At 37.2% G+C, this 15,929-nt stretch overlaps 1 long non-coding RNA gene across 2 annotated transcripts in view; it reads left to right on the top strand.

Annotated features, from left to right (window-relative positions):
• LOC306643020 overlaps positions 1-15,477 on the top strand; it is a 97,624-nt gene extending 82,147 nt beyond the window's left edge. Inside the window, exon 6 of one of the 2 annotated variants that reach the window (XR_013758775.1) lies at positions 15,183-15,477. This is a non-coding gene — a long non-coding RNA (uncharacterized lncRNA). The remainder of the gene's footprint in view (positions 1-15,182) is intronic. The other variant, XR_013758776.1, reaches the window with a different exon arrangement.
• Positions 15,478-15,929: the final 452 nt, after the last annotated feature.

Raw genomic sequence — 15,929 nt, 5'->3', positions numbered from 1 at the left:
AGAGAGAGAGAGAGGGAGGGAGAAAGACTCCTCTGGAGGGAAGGGGGTCAAAAGCTGATGCCTGAAGGTGCAGGGGTGTCTTTTCTTATTGTAGATTTCCTTTTTTTTATGTCCTTTCCTCTTATCTTACTTATGTGACCAAAGGTGACCAAAAGGGAAGGAAGACAGTCATCCAGGGGGTGATTGATTGGGTTGGAAAACATAAACTTTCCTCTCCCCTGGAGGAACTTAGCAACCAGAGGATGGGGAGTGCTATCTACCCATTTCCTTCTCTTTAACAATTAACTACCAGTTTTTTTTCCCCTGGACTTACAACTATAATACATGAATGAAAATATAAGAAAAATGCTTAAGTCCATAAAAGTCTGAGAATGGCCTGACACTGGCCACAAGTTGGAGCACAGCTTTAGAAAATCCCAGACACTTGAGTCTGCCTTCATGGGCCCCTCCATATGCAATGAAGATTAAAAGTTACATTTTGCTACTGGGCTGGTACAAAGATGAATATTATTCAAGACAGATTGCATTCATTTATTTTTCTTAGGATTTCACATAAAACATTTCCATGGGATGCAGGCACTGTACTTATTGTGAACAATGGATATATCAACTCTGAAAGTGCTTGCTTTTTTCTGTATCATAGATAATACTTTTGTCAGTGGGCATATATTTGTGACAAACAATTTCATTCTAGTTTCAGGAAAATCAACTTTCACTATATCTACAATGCATTTTGAGAACCACATGAACTGCGGCACATTTTTTGAATAAGTAGAATAGGTATAGCTATGTTGTGGATTCCCATTGGTGAGCTATCAGAGCAATGATCACTTCTGATTGGCTAAATGTGGTTGAGGTTTGATTGTGCTGAACAGGATGGGAGGAAGGATCTCAGAGCACCTCTCACTTTTGATTGGTCAAATGCAGTTTTCTTATTGGACAAATAACCCTTTATGCTGGAGGTTGCAGGCTGGTAATGATTGTCCTGTAAAATCATACTTGTTGTACAGTGCAGAGGTTTTTCATATGTGTTGGTAATATCTAGCATGAAAAGACTTTGATTTAAGCCTTTGATTGGAAACCTTTGATTAAAAGAAATGGAAATTTATGTCTATCTTGTGGAGATGCATAAAACCTGGCCTCAGGGATCATGGATAATGAGCATCCTGTCATCATTGATCATTTGCATGTTCCAGTGTCACTGATACTCAGGAATGTGTCAATTTTATCTTCCAGTAGACCTATCTGTTAAAGTCTAAGAAGGGATAAGACAGTCCTGCTGTTTACCTCTATTCTTATACTTTCTCCTTTTGACTTTTTCTGAAAGAGCTGTAGACTGAAGTCCCAGAAATCTTGACAGTTTATCTGGAGCAATATCAATGGTGAAAAAAAAAATTTCAAATTAGTATACTAGGTTTTATGACTTCTGGGAAACTGAGGCAGTGCTAAGAACCCCGCCCCTTCAAACTCTGATTCTTGTGATCAAAGCAGAAAGATTCCGGACATGTCTCTCAGATTAACAGGCTTAAGTTTACTGAAGGGATAAAAAAAAAAAGGAAAGAGACACTCTCAAGGGAGAAAGTGAGTCATCTAACAAATGACAGAGACTGTGTGCCTCTTCTGAAATCTATTTTTCTTGGAGAGTCCCAGAGAAGTTTCCAGAGAGTCCCACCAAGGGCCAAATCTTGGATTTTGACTGACAGCTGGATGATTTTAGACTGTCAAGTCCCCGCTGCATATCAACTCAAGGACGCTTCAGCCCATGCTGACTTGTTCTCATTAAATTCTTAACCATAAATTCGTACAGATTTTACTATTAGGAGGAATTTTTCTTATCTTCCTGAGTTTTGGAACCTGGTATGTGGAAAGGTTCACAAAATTCTTTCTCTTCCAGTTAACTTGGGTCCACCTTATAGACATTATTTTAGACCTGCATTGTTCCTTCCAAAACAGGTAGTTTGCTGAGGAATGTGACATACCCTGTCCACTAAGAGATGCAGTTAAATTACATCTTGAAAAGGAAATCTTGTGTGGATCAGCACATTGAGCCCACTTTATAAAATTATTCTCTTAACCTCATGTTCTCACAACTCACATCTCTCAGTCTCCTCTCATTGAAGAAATTAAAGAACAGTCTAAGTCACACTATGGTTGAGATGAGTTTCTAGGAGTGGATTCTGGAACAATATGAGTTTTACCAGAGAACTCTAGCAATGCAGATTCTGTATCGCAGATGTACAGTATTGAACACAAGAATCCTAATTTTCAATATCACCCTAGGTGCACTCTTGAGGTTAACCACCTGTTTTGGTCTTTATTCCAAAAACAGGATCTTTTTCACCACTTAAAAAAAGTCTTTTATTATGACCTCACTGACTGACACCACAGGAAAACTGGCTTACTTTGTTGGACAGTTCCAGTCCAGGTAGACAAGACCTGAGAACCAAGGGGCTGCATATGCAGTTCCCTAGTGCCCAGGAATCGAGGAAATCCTGTCATACTGTCCCCTTTAAGGTTCTCTACTCCATCGAAGTCTCATAATTAAAACTCTGTAAACGTGTTGGCTATTATTTTTCTTCTGTGAGGAAGCATTAAGTAATCTGTTGTTTAAGAAACTCCATGGGGCTGGGGAGATAGCTCAGTCAGTAGAGTGCTTGCCTTGCAAGCACAAGGCCCTGGGTTCAATCCCCAGCACCTCCCCCCCAAAAAAAAGAAACTCCAAAAGCCACGTTACTGCCCTGTGAGCATGATTGGGAAGACTACTTTTTTCTTATATGAAAGATTCTGGTGTGTAGATTCCTGCAGTTGCCCCTCTGTACCACTAGATGGCAAGAGTGCACTTTTCCGCTGGCACCTAGGAACACTCCACAGTCAGGCTGCAAGCTTCTTAGTCCCATTAGAGTTCCTAAGGTGTCATTGTGCTTAGGGCAATGTTCCCGCAGTATCCAGAAAGTGATATGCAGCCAGAGTCATTAACATAAGGGAATAATAATCATGATATTTTATCAGGAAAGTCCTTTAGAATTTTACAAGTTCTAATTCCCATGCATGGCAAACTGACCATTTTTCCACAGTCCTGAGTTCTGAGGGTAGCAGAGAGCTAGTCACAGGCCCTAATAATACCAGTCAGGAGAAGGAGAGGTCATAAAATCACAACAGGCTAATTTCTTCTCATGGGAGTTCTAATGTGATTTTAATGACACCCAGAAAAATAAAGGGCCTGACTTTTGATGTTTAAAGTATTCACTGGGAGGGTGAGTGCTCCAGTTGATTGTGGGCTTTGTCTGCTCCTGTGCCTCTTCTGTGGCCCAAGCTTAAAGCCATAACAGTAGAGAGGGTTTGGAACAGGAATAGTGCTTTCACAATTCCCACTTGGAAAGTGCAGTGAGCTTCCTCTACTCTCACTTCTGGCAGCCCTTCCTGTTGTTCAGAACTAAGATGGGAAAGACCTAACAGAAAGCAGAGGGTAGATGCCCCCCACAACCCAGGCTTAGGGGTTCAGGCTGTGGATGCAACTGCCCTGGGTCTTTTGAGAAGCTTTGCAAGTTTGACATTGTTTTAAGGGTACCTTGAATTTGTTTTAATCTGGTATGGCAAGACTAACAAAAACAGATTTTTCTCTCACAGCCTGCTACAGTTTCCTCAAACAAATGTTCCAGGCCATGTGCAAAGCATCAAGGTTGGTCAGGAGGCAGACAGTGTGGAAGATGAGAAAAAATATAGGAAAGAGACTTCATTTTATTTGTGCAGGAAGAAAGATGATGCAGCATAAGTAGTTTTAGCATTAGTGTGTTTTAAATATTTAAGCCTTCTCTAAGCAACAAGGACCATCCCTGGGTCTCTGGTACCTGAACCTGATGGTACTGGTGGTGTGGGAACAAGAGCAGTTATCTTGGATAAGGTGAACATGCTGGGGAGATGAATGACTCTCTAGGAAATAGCTATCTCCAGGAAGGCATGCCCTGGGTATAGTGGTTTATGTCTGTAATCCAAGTGACTTAAGGGACCAAGGCAGAAATATCACAATTTCAGACCAGCCTGAACTATTTAGTGAGACCCTGCATCAAAAAATTTTAAAAAGGTGCTAGCGATCTAGTTAAGTTTTGGGTCAGTTGAAGAATGCTCCTGGGTTCAATCCAAGTTTCCATTCCCAATGTGCAGATGTGTATGTGTGTGTGTGTGTGTGTGTGTGTGTGTGTGTGTGTGTGTGCACATAAATACACACACACACACACACACACACATGCAATAAACAGTCAAGGAAGTTATGTCCTTCAGAGTCAGGAAAGACACGCTGTCAAAGAAACAGAGAACCAACAGTAATTGGCAGAGTTAACAAAGCACTTTTGATCCCCAGAAAGGAAGAAATTGTAACTTGGCAGGTGCTCCTAACAAGCCTGCTCTCTGGTCCCTCCAGGCCAGGACCTGTGTTTATGGTCTTCCAGATCACTTGCTTCACAGACACCAAACAGACTTTTGGGTGACTGCACAGAATCAGTACTCTTTGTTTTAGTGCATTCAATTTGAAATATAGTTTTCCAGTTTGAAATAAAGCCTGGTAAGCAGAGCATAGATTGCAAATTGCCTCCAACAAACTGTCCTTTGATCCTTAATCTGTCTCCCAGTGATGCCTGCCTGGAGCAAGCTCAGGATGCTTGGGACAAGGACAGACTTTTCAGAGAAAAGAGGGTTTTGGGCAGATTTTAAAAGACATTTTTTTTTTTCTCAGTGGAGCTTATATTTTCTCTGATGGCAATTTGGAAGGGGAAAAAAATGAAGCACTGCACAGACCACTGTGGAATGTACAAGTTCAGAAGTCCACAAGTTTTCCTTGCAGCTGGCATGAGGCCTTCTCAGGTCATCAGCTCCAGCATGGGCCAATGGATTCAAATGACCCTGCACATTAATGTGTGTGTGTGTGTTTCATGCACATGCTGGTGTAGTGCTCTTTGACTAACTGTGCATGTTTGGAATAGAGGAGTAGAAAAGACAACTTTCTTAATTGGAGGTTACTGCTTAGAAGGACTCTTGCCTGACATTCAAGGAGGAACATCTGGCTTTACATCAACAACTGGAATTGGACAGGAAAACTTTTGGAAAAATGGTCAAACTCTTTGACAGATAGACTGTAGTTTGAGGATCAGGTCCAATTTAGTATTTCTCCTGCCCCCAGGCTTTAAGTTTCTCCTGAGAATAGGCTGTGTGTCTCCCTCTCCCCCTTACATTTTTTCCTTTTCTTCCTTCCCCACCCACTATGAGACACTCACTGTTCCTGAAGCACTGGGACAAAATGATGAACTACAGAAGGCCCAGTGCCTTCCTGAGTAGCATTTATGATCTAGACCAGGGTTCCTGAACCTCAGCTTGTTTAACAAAAAACACCAGATGCTTCTTTGTGTTGAGGAGTTTCCCTGTTCATAATGATGTGTTTAGTAGCATCCCTGAACAATGCCTAGCATTGTCCTCTGCAATTTTTGAAAATCAAAAATAGCCATAGACAGGCCCAATATCCCGTGGGTGTAACCATTGCCCTGGCTGAAAACTAACCACTGAGGAAGACAGCTATGCTCATGCCTGCAGTAGAGTTACCACAACTATCTCAGTGCCTACATGGATGCTATTCAGGAATCTGCTACTGCTCACGGAGTCTGATTTAGTGGGATTTGCAGTGGGTGTTAGTACATGCCTTTTGTGGAACAAAAGATTGACCAGAGGCTACCAAATAAATCCCTGGTCAAGAGAGGCTTCCACTTATATCATAGTAGGTTATCATGGTGGCATTTCAGTGACTGTAAAAGTCAGTGGAGGTATTTGCGGATATCATCTGATTCCAGAATTCTGTACAGAAGTTTCTGTCAACACCCTTCTTTGTTCATCCCTGTGCTCTACTCTACAGTGTTCATAAGTAAATTAATAAGCCTGTTATTATTCAGATATGAACTGTTTCCCAAAAATTCATGTGTGAGACAATGCAAGAAAGTTTAATGGTGAAATGACTGGGATATGAGTCTTAACCTAGTCAGTAGATTGCTCACTTGAATGAAATAACTTTTTTTAATGAACAATTCTTTTCTATCCTCATAAAGTAGGGAGTGTTATTAAGTGTGGGATAGGGAGTTCTTCCAACAGTATCCCTATATATGAGTATAGATATTGCATTCTTTGTTATCAAACTGAGGATTTGTGGCTTCCTGTCTTCCATGGCAATTCCCAAGGATGTAACTTCTTCTCTGGTGTTCTCTCATGGTTCCTTGCAGATTAATTGTATAGCACTAATTATACTGTTCTGTAGGTGTCATCCTCATTTCACTTACATATTCTGTAAAGCTGTTTCCTAGGCAGGACAGAATAAGTCCTTCCTATGTATGAGTTAACTGCTGAGTGAAAAATAAAGGGCTGTCTGTTTAGTTAAGTATTTCCCAAGAATCAGATAAAAAATGTTAGATTGGGGCTACAATTTTGGGTAATGGAATAGGGAGTTTCAGGTAGTATCAGATTCAGATGTACCAAAAGTGTAAAATCTTCAAGAATTCCATGTAAATAGTAGGGAGAAAAATAATAATGATAGAAACAACAAAACCCGCCTTTCAACTAGTCCACATGGACATAACTTTGATAGTTTCCATTATTTTACTTTTAGATGAAATAATTTTATTTTACACATGCAAGAGAAGGTATTTCAGGATCTAATAATTTAAAGCAGGCAGCTGTCTACTGATAAGAAAAGCAACAACTTTTGATAGCTCAACACACTGCATCTGAAGCAAAGAGACATGAGAGAATACATATTTATGCAGCATTAAAACAAAATGAAAAATGTAGTGAATGGTAGGGGGAGGGATGGAGAGAAAAATGGATATGATACATCAGAGTTTCTCAATGCTTCAAATGTAGTGCATTAGAGTAAGAATGATAAGAATAAAAATAACAGATTTATATACCTGCCTAATACAAAGTTTTCTGGTAGAAAGTCTTTCAATGGTAAACCAGTTTGAGTATCTTCCATAGTTACTGAACTCAGGCTTTAAAATCGCTAGATTTTATCTCTAGATACAAACAATGAATAATATGGTACATTTCCTTTTATACTACAAGTTTTATTAAAATAATATACTCTAGTGACCAATGTTAAAACTTTCTGTATTCTGAAACATAAAACTATAGTTAACAAAGTATTAAATATTTAAATGAAGACTTCACATGTTAGAAAACTTTTAGGAAAATATAAATATTTAAGGAACTGCATATCGGGATGTACTGTCTTCAGAACTGATGACTCCTGCATCCTGTAAAACTGTCTGGTTGTAGGTGGGGTGGAGAAGTGTAGCTAGGCAACTCATTTTTCACCAGCATTGTCCAGAAACAGCTCAGGTGGCTGTCACCATGAAACTCTGGACCTTTGAGAATGTTTTTGAACACCCATGGGAAACTGTTATAATAACTTCAATGCAGAAATGCTGAAGCCCTAAGAATCTGGTTGGAGTTGATGTATTGTGCAGGCATATACATCCCTCTTGAAAGCTGTGCAGTCACATACTTCTCCTTAGATTTGAATTTTATGATTTAGGATACTGTACTGTGGGCTAGTTTTGTTAATTAAAAAAAGTAAAGTCATTACCTGAGTTTTTCTGCACTCTTTAAAAGAACATTTAGACTTAAACAGAAAAATGATTCATATATTTAGCATTTTACATTTGTTTAACTTATGAATTACCATTTGTCAAAACCCTAGTTTTGTAATTGCTAAGGTATGACATGTCAGATTTTTGAATATAATTACATTTTAAGGTAACTGTGATCACAAAATATCTGTTTTACATGAAGGACTGTATAATTTGAAAGTACTCAAGTTATGCTTCATGTGAACCACACATTGCAGGCACTTAAAGTTTTTAATTATAAGGTGTGGGGATATTTGGAGGGGAAATTAATAATGGAGGGGTTGGAGTGTCCCTAACTAACTACTGAGTGAATTGCACAGCAGATTTTATTTATGAGATCCTTATTTTTAATATTTCAGAGTGGCTGCAAAGTAGAAAACAATCCAACAAACATATCTTGTTTAAAAATTATATTAATATATAGGTATTGAGACTATATTAGAAATTTTGAACTATGTAAATAAGCTCAGTATTGATGAGTGTAAAGGAGTATCACTGAGAAATATATAGTGGAGGAGAGACATTTCTGACACAGCTTTCTGACAGTTTTAAAGATATTGAGCAATATCATTATACAGCAAAAATGTGATTCAATAAATATGGCAGTGTAAAATTTTCTATTTAAAAATATTTTAGCTGTTCATAGACTTTTATTTTATTTATTTATGTGTGGTGCAGAGAATCAAACTCAGTGCCTCACACATGTTAGACAGGTGCACTGCCACTGAACCACAACCTCAGTTTCAAAATAAATAAAAATAAAGAGAGAAAACTCAAAATACTAAAATTTATTATGGAAATTAAATATCACTGCAGACACTATTAATATACAAATGATAGAAAAAAATTAGAAAGCCTATACTACAATAAAAATGGAAAAACATAAAAATATCAAAAAATTACTAGAGAAATATAACCTATACAAATTAATGTAGGAGGACACAGAAAATTGAAACACATCAATTTTGATAATGAAATAGAATATGGTACCAAAATCCTACCACAAAAAAAGTCCTAGGACCAGAGGGATTCTCAGCCAAATCCTTCTAGACCTTCATAGAAGATTTTACACCAATATTTCTCAAACTATTGCATGAAGCAGAGAAGGAGGAAACACTTCCAAACTCATTCTATAGTCCTAGTTTCACCATGATACCAAAACTGGACAAATTTACATAAAGAAAAAAAAAAAACTTCAGACAAATATCCCTGATAAACATAGATACAAAAATTCTAATTAGGGGCTGGGGAGATAGCTCAGTCGGTAGAGTGCTTGCCTTGTAAGCACAAGGCCCTGAGTTCCATCCCCCACACCCCCCAAAAAAATCTAATTAAAATACTGGCAAAATGCATAGAAAAACATTAAAAAGATAGAGCACCATGATCAAGTGAGGTTCATGCCAGGAATATAAGGGTGATTCAACATACAGAAATCAATAAACATAATTCCTCACATAAATAAATGTAAGCACAATAATCACATGATTATCACAATAGGTGAAGGAAAAGCAATTGAGGAAATTCAGCATGCATTTAGCTCAAAATACTAAATAAAGTAGGGATAGTAAGAACATTCCTCAACATTGTAAAGGCTATATATACTATATATGCTAAAACCATGGCCACTATCATTATAAATGTAGAAAATTTGAAATTATTCATGCTAGGAACTGGAATAAGACAGGCATGCAATTTTTTACCACTTCAATTCAATATAGTACTTGAAATCCTAGTTGCAGCAATTTAAAAAAGGAAAGAAAGTAAAGAGGTATGAATAGGAAAAGAAGAACTTAAACTATCTCTATTTGCCAATGACATGATTCTTTATTTAGAAGACCCAAAAACTCCAACAGAAAGTTTCTAGAACTCATTAAGAAATTCAGCAAATTAGCAGAATATAAAATTAATACCCATAAACCAATTTTGTTTCTTTACATTTTTGATGAATCATCTGAAAGGAAATTAGGAAACTATTCAATTCATAGTAGCCTCATAAAATACTTTGGTATCAATCTAACAAAAGTGGTGAAAGACTTCTACAATGAAAGCTACAGAACACTAAAGAAAGTATTTGAAGTAGACCTTAGAAGGTTGAAGGACTGCCCATGTTCATGGATAGGCAGAATAAATATGCCAAAATGGCCATGATACCAAAAGCAATATAGAGATTTAATTCAACTCCTATAAAAATTCCAATGATTTTCTTCATAGAAATAGAAAGTTCAAAAATAAAATTTATTTGGAAAAACAAGTGGCCCTGAATAACTAAAGCATTGCTTAGTTAGAAAAATGAAGGAAGAGGCAGAACAACGTCACACCTTAATTTATGCTACAGAGGTATAGTAACAAAAACAGCATGTTTTTGCACCACAACAGACATAAAAACAGTCAGAACAAAATAGAAGTCACAGAAAAAAACCTAGATATATGCAGTTAACTCATACTATAAAAAAGTGTCAGACACACACTCTGGAGAAAGATAGACTATCATATGGTGCTAGGTAAACTGGAAATCCATGTATAGTAGAGTAAAATTTAACCCCTATCCCTCAACCTGCATAAAGCTCAAATCATTGTAGGTCAAGGACATAGATATTAGACAAGAGATTCCTTGCTTAGTAGAATAAATTTTAGCCCAAATTGTACACCATTTCAGCTTAGAAACTGACTTCCTCAAGAAAATTTCTAAAGCACAAGAAGTAAAATCAATAATCAACAAAAGGGATGACATCAAAGTAAAAATGTTCCATAGCAAAGAAAATAAGAATGTGAACAGAAAGCCTACAGAATGGGAGAAATCTTTGCCACCTGTACTTCAGGTAGAGCATTAATATCTAGGATATATAAAGAACTCAAAAAACTTAACACACACAAACACACACAATAATCCAACCATTAAATGAGCAAAGGAACTTAGCAGGAATTTCAAGGAAGAAATAAAAATTCTCAAAAAATATGAAAACTTGTTCAATATCTCCAACATTTAAGGAAATGCAAATTAAAACTACAATGAGATTCCTTTCAACTCCTGTCAGAATGGCAATTTTTCAAGAGTGCAAGTAATAATAAATGTTAATGAGAATGTGGCAGGAAATTTTCACTCATATATTGCTGGTGGTACTGAAAATTGGTACAACCAGTCTGAAAGAAGCATGGAGATTCCTCAGAAACCTTGGAATGGAATGACCATTTGACTCAGTTATCCCACTCATCAATATATATCCAAAGGATTTAAGATCAGTAAAGTACAGTGATTCAGCCACATCAATTCTTATAGGAGCTCACTTCTCAAGAGTTTAGTTAAGGAACCATGCTAGGTGCCCCTCAACAGAAAAATGGATATAAAAAATGTAGTATATATGCACAATACAATATTACTCTGCCATAAAGAAGAATGAAATTATGCCATTTGCCAGTAAATGGATAGAACTAGAGATTATCCTGCTAAATGAAATAAGCCAGGCTCAAATAACCAAAGGTCAAGTATTCTCTATCATATGTAGATGCTAACACACAATAAAGGGTGGTGAGAGAATAACAACTTTATTGGATTAGACAAAGGGGAATGAAGGTAAGGGAGTAGCATGGAAGTAGAAAAGATATTCAAATGATTTGGACACAACTTTCCTATATACATCTATGAATACATGACCACATCATGTACAACCACAAAAATGAGATCTCAATTAGAACAAGATATATTCCATGCATGTAAAGAATCTCAAAATATACTCTACTGTCACATATGCCTAAAAAACAAATAAAAAGGAGGAAAGGGACCTGGGTTATGGAGAAGGAAAGGAAAAGGGAAACACTGAGCAATGATTCGCATATTTTTATATTGGATGAATGTTTGGATATGTAACAATAAATCCCAGGATAATAAAAAAACTCTAATGCAATGATAAAATATGAAAAGTAGCTAGTGTCATATGTTGCTAGTCAGCAAATCATCCATAGGTTAAATTCACACTACCAAAAAATATTTTTTATATTATCATATGTAGTACTTTTTTACATATTACTATGTGTGTGTGTGTGTGTGTGTAATTCACTGCATAAACAGATTTAAGTACAAATTTACCTGATTATCTCAACAGATGCAGAAAAGTCTTTTGACAATATCCAGCACCCATTGGTGTTTAAAAGTCTAGAGAACTAGTGATAGTAAAAATTTTTTCAATATTGTAAAAGCTGTGTATGAGAAAGCCAATGCCAACCTCATACTGAATAGAGAAAAAATAAAGCATTTTCTCTAAAAACAAGAAAAAATGAGGATATAAACTCTCACCACTCCTATTCAACTTGAAGTTCAAGCCAGAGTTATCAGTCAAGAGAAGATATCTAATGGCACGCACACAGAAAAAATGATGTCCACTTGTCTGTTTGCTCATGATGACATACACCTTTATGTGGAAGATTTAAAATGCCACATTAGTACATTTCTAGCTGATAAACAAATTTACTAAAGGAGCTTTATACAAGAACAATATACTTAAATCAATAGCATTCCTATATTTCAAGAATAAACCTACTGCTAAAGAAATTGGGAAAATATCTCAATCACAATACCCTAATAAAATACTTAGGAAAAAAATCTAACTTGGGAGGTGAAAGACATCAATAATGAAAACTACAGAACACTCAAGGAAAAAAAAATGGAAGAAGACCTTAGCAGTTATAACTAGTTCCCATGTTCTTGAGTAAACAAAATTATTATTCAAAAATTTTATACTAACCTAGAGCAATAAACAGATTCAATACAATCCCAATCAGTGACATTCTCCACAACACACTGACAGAAAAGTAGTTCTAAAATTTATTTTGACAAATAAGAGTCATAGAAAAGCCAAAGGAATTCTGAATTTAAGAAAAGTGATGCTGAAAACATCACAATAACAGATATCCATTTATGTTGTAGAGTTTTATTATAAAAACAGAATTCTATTGGCACCAGAACAGACCGTAAGACCAATGGAATATAAAACACAGAAAAATCCACATAGATAGAGTGACCTGATTCAAAAAAAAAATGAAATGAAGATTTTTATCTCACTCCCCTTACACTAGTATTTATCAAAATAATGTGAGAATCCACATATCAGACAGAACATTTGGGGGTAGAAGGGTAAAATAAAAGTTTATTGGATTAGAGAAAGGAGAATTAAGGGAAAGGAGGTGGATGGGAATAGGACAGACAATAGAATTAAACAAATATTTCTTTCTTATGTTTCTATATGAATACATGACCTATGTAACTCCACATTATGTACAGCACAAGAATTGGAAGTCATAGTCCATGTGTTATAATTTGTCAAACAGACTCTACTGTCATGTATATCTAAAAAAATTTAAACACAAAAAAAGGAATAATGTGGGGGAATGTCCACTTATGCAGTGTTTGTTGGACAGCAAATTAATATAACCATTTTGGAAAACTGTATGACTATCCATTTCAAAACTTGGAAAGGGAGCAACATATGACCCAGTTGTCCTGCTCTTCAACATATATCCAAGGATCAAAAATCAGCCTACTATAGAGACACAGCCATATCAGCATTTACAGCAACACAATTCACAATAACCAAATTACAGAAGCAGCCCACATACCCATCAACAGACTAAGTGATAAAGATAATATGGTGTACATACACAATGGAGTTTTACTAAGTCACACAGAAGAATGAAATGATGGCATTTGGTGGAAAATTGATGAAACCTGAGAACATGATTCTATGTGAAATAAGCAAGATTCAGGAAGCCAAGGGTCAAATATTTCCCCTCATATGTGAATGCTAGATAAAATAATGGAAAAAGGGGAATTCAATGAAAATAGTAGAGTCATCTGTGGAGTAGAGGAAGGGGTTATAAGGAAGAAGGAAGGGGAAAAAAAGTGGGATGAAGAGTAGAATAAAACAACCCAAACTCTCTTATGTACACATATGAATAAAGAACAGTGAAGTTAAATTTTACGTATATCTATAATATGCTGATTTAAAAATCTATAAATAAGGTCTTCTCTGGGTAGCAGGAAGCAACTGCCTCAAGGACCCTGCCACAGATGACCAGGAGGTGTATTCTATGGGCGCCTTTGCTGCTTGTGCCCACACCAACCACCGAAGCGCTTTTACCAGGTGCTTCTGCTGTAGGCACCACTACCACAGCCCAGAGGTCTTCTCTTGGGGCAGATCTGCCCCTGATGCCACTGCTGCAGGTGCTGTTGCTGCTGTTGTCGCCGTCACAGTCACATCAACTGGAGGTCTGCTGCTCTTGATGCTGCCTGGGATCCCGGACTGCCATGTTCACTGCTGACCCCACTGCTGCTACCACTGACACCACTGCCATGAAAGCCTCTGCAACTCCCTGGAGGTCACCTGAAGGTTTCCACTCTGGGTGCTGTTGCAGTTGCAGCTACAGCTGATGTCACTGCCACTGCTGCCTCAGTGCCCCACCTGCTGCCATCACCACAGACATCTACAGCTGATGCTGACCCCCTGCCTGCTGCCACACAATCCTGCTACTATCACTTCACAACTGCCCAGAGGTCCACTGCCAGGGAGACTCCAGGGTTTTTAGCACATGGCCACAACCATTTCGAGACACTGGCCAGAGTCTGGGGTTTCTTTGGAATGCCAGAATGTTTTGCTGCCACAGTCATATTGGATTGCATCTGCCCCTGTCTGGGGACACTGGCCAGGACCTAGAGATTCAATGTCAGTGTGCCTAGAGTTTTGGATGCAACTGGGGTCTTCCTCAAGGAAATGCAGGTTTCTGCCATCTAGTTACTCTCTCTCAGGATTACTCATCCCTGGTGTTCTTTTTCCAAATTCCAGTGTCATTGAGATCTTGGGATTGAAATGTGGTCAAACCCAGGACATCTGAGGTCCAGATGGGTGAGATAGTAACTAGGTCAACCAGGACCTCTCTGGGCAAGACAGTCTTGCTGGAAGTCAGACAAAGGGCTGAGAAACTTTTGGATACTGGTAGAGACAGTTGTTCAATTTTCCACTGAGATTTATCTTATTTTTCTTTCTTTCTTCTCTGACATCTCTCTACACCATATTTGGAGCAAGATCTGTCTTTCATTCATCAGTTAGAAGACAGTGATATATGCATGGTGTTTTGAAATTCTGTTGTATATTCTGTACATTCTTATATTTTTTCTTCTTCTTCTATGTATTCTTCCTCTCAGTTTTCTTTCTTTCCAATTTCTATTTCTCTCTTTTCTCCACCAAACAACCAGTCTTTTGGATCCTTTTTCACTCTTCCTGTTAATTTTTCCTTCTGACATCTTTCTTCCTCATGAACACTGTGTCCTGCATGGATTCTTGTTCTTTCTTTGTTCATTATTTGAGACTGAAAATCTGATTGGCAATTGTTATGTTTCTACTGTTGACAGTGAATGAACTCATCATTACTGTTTACAGTAAGAAGACAGTGGATGACTTGCTGGGAGCTCTTAGATTTGAGGCTGTACATTGTTTGTATGGGGTGTTGTTGATTTTGTTCTACCTCTTAAAGGCAGGACATTGGAAATCTTCAATGCCAGGGAAAAAGCTATATTACCTCAGAACTATACAACTAGATGGGAAAGCACACAAGCAAAATGAAGAAAGAAGGGAACAACATACCACAGACAAACCAAGATGCCCCAATAAGAGAAATCACTGATGACAACAGAAGAAAGGTCCAAGGAGTTTAGAACAAACATAGATAACCTGATCTGAAAAGTAAAGAATGGTATAAAGAGTAAAATCAAAGAGAAAATAGAGGAAGTGTAAGATCACTTCAATAAAGAGTTAGACATTGTGAAAAAAAAACAAGCAGAAATCATTTAAAATAAGGAGTCAATAAATCAAATTATAAATTCAATGGAAAGTAACAACAGTCTAGATCACTTGGAAGGCAGAATCTCAGACAATGAAGACAACATATTTAATATTGAGGAAAAAGTCAACCATGCAGAGAACATGATAAGAATCCATGAAGAAAACTTTCAAGAATTATGGGATAACATGAAAAGACCAAATGTAAGAGTTATCAGGATAAAAGAAGGAGCAGGCATAAAACTCAAATGAATGCACAATCATTTCAATGACATGATATCAGCTGATTTTCCAATCCTACAGAATGAAATGGAAATCAATAAAGGTGGTTTACAAGAACCCAAATATACAAAACTACAGCAGACCCACACCAAAACACATTATAATAAAAATGACCAAAATACAGAATAAGGATGAAATCTTAAAGTCCATGAGAGGAAGA

Source organism: Sciurus vulgaris (assembly GCF_902686455.1).
Source record: "Sciurus vulgaris genome assembly, chromosome: 13".
Taxonomy (NCBI): domain Eukaryota; kingdom Metazoa; phylum Chordata; class Mammalia; order Rodentia; family Sciuridae; genus Sciurus; species Sciurus vulgaris.
Note: the sequence above shows the minus strand (reverse complement) of the source record. Positions and strands in the feature narration are given on the sequence as shown.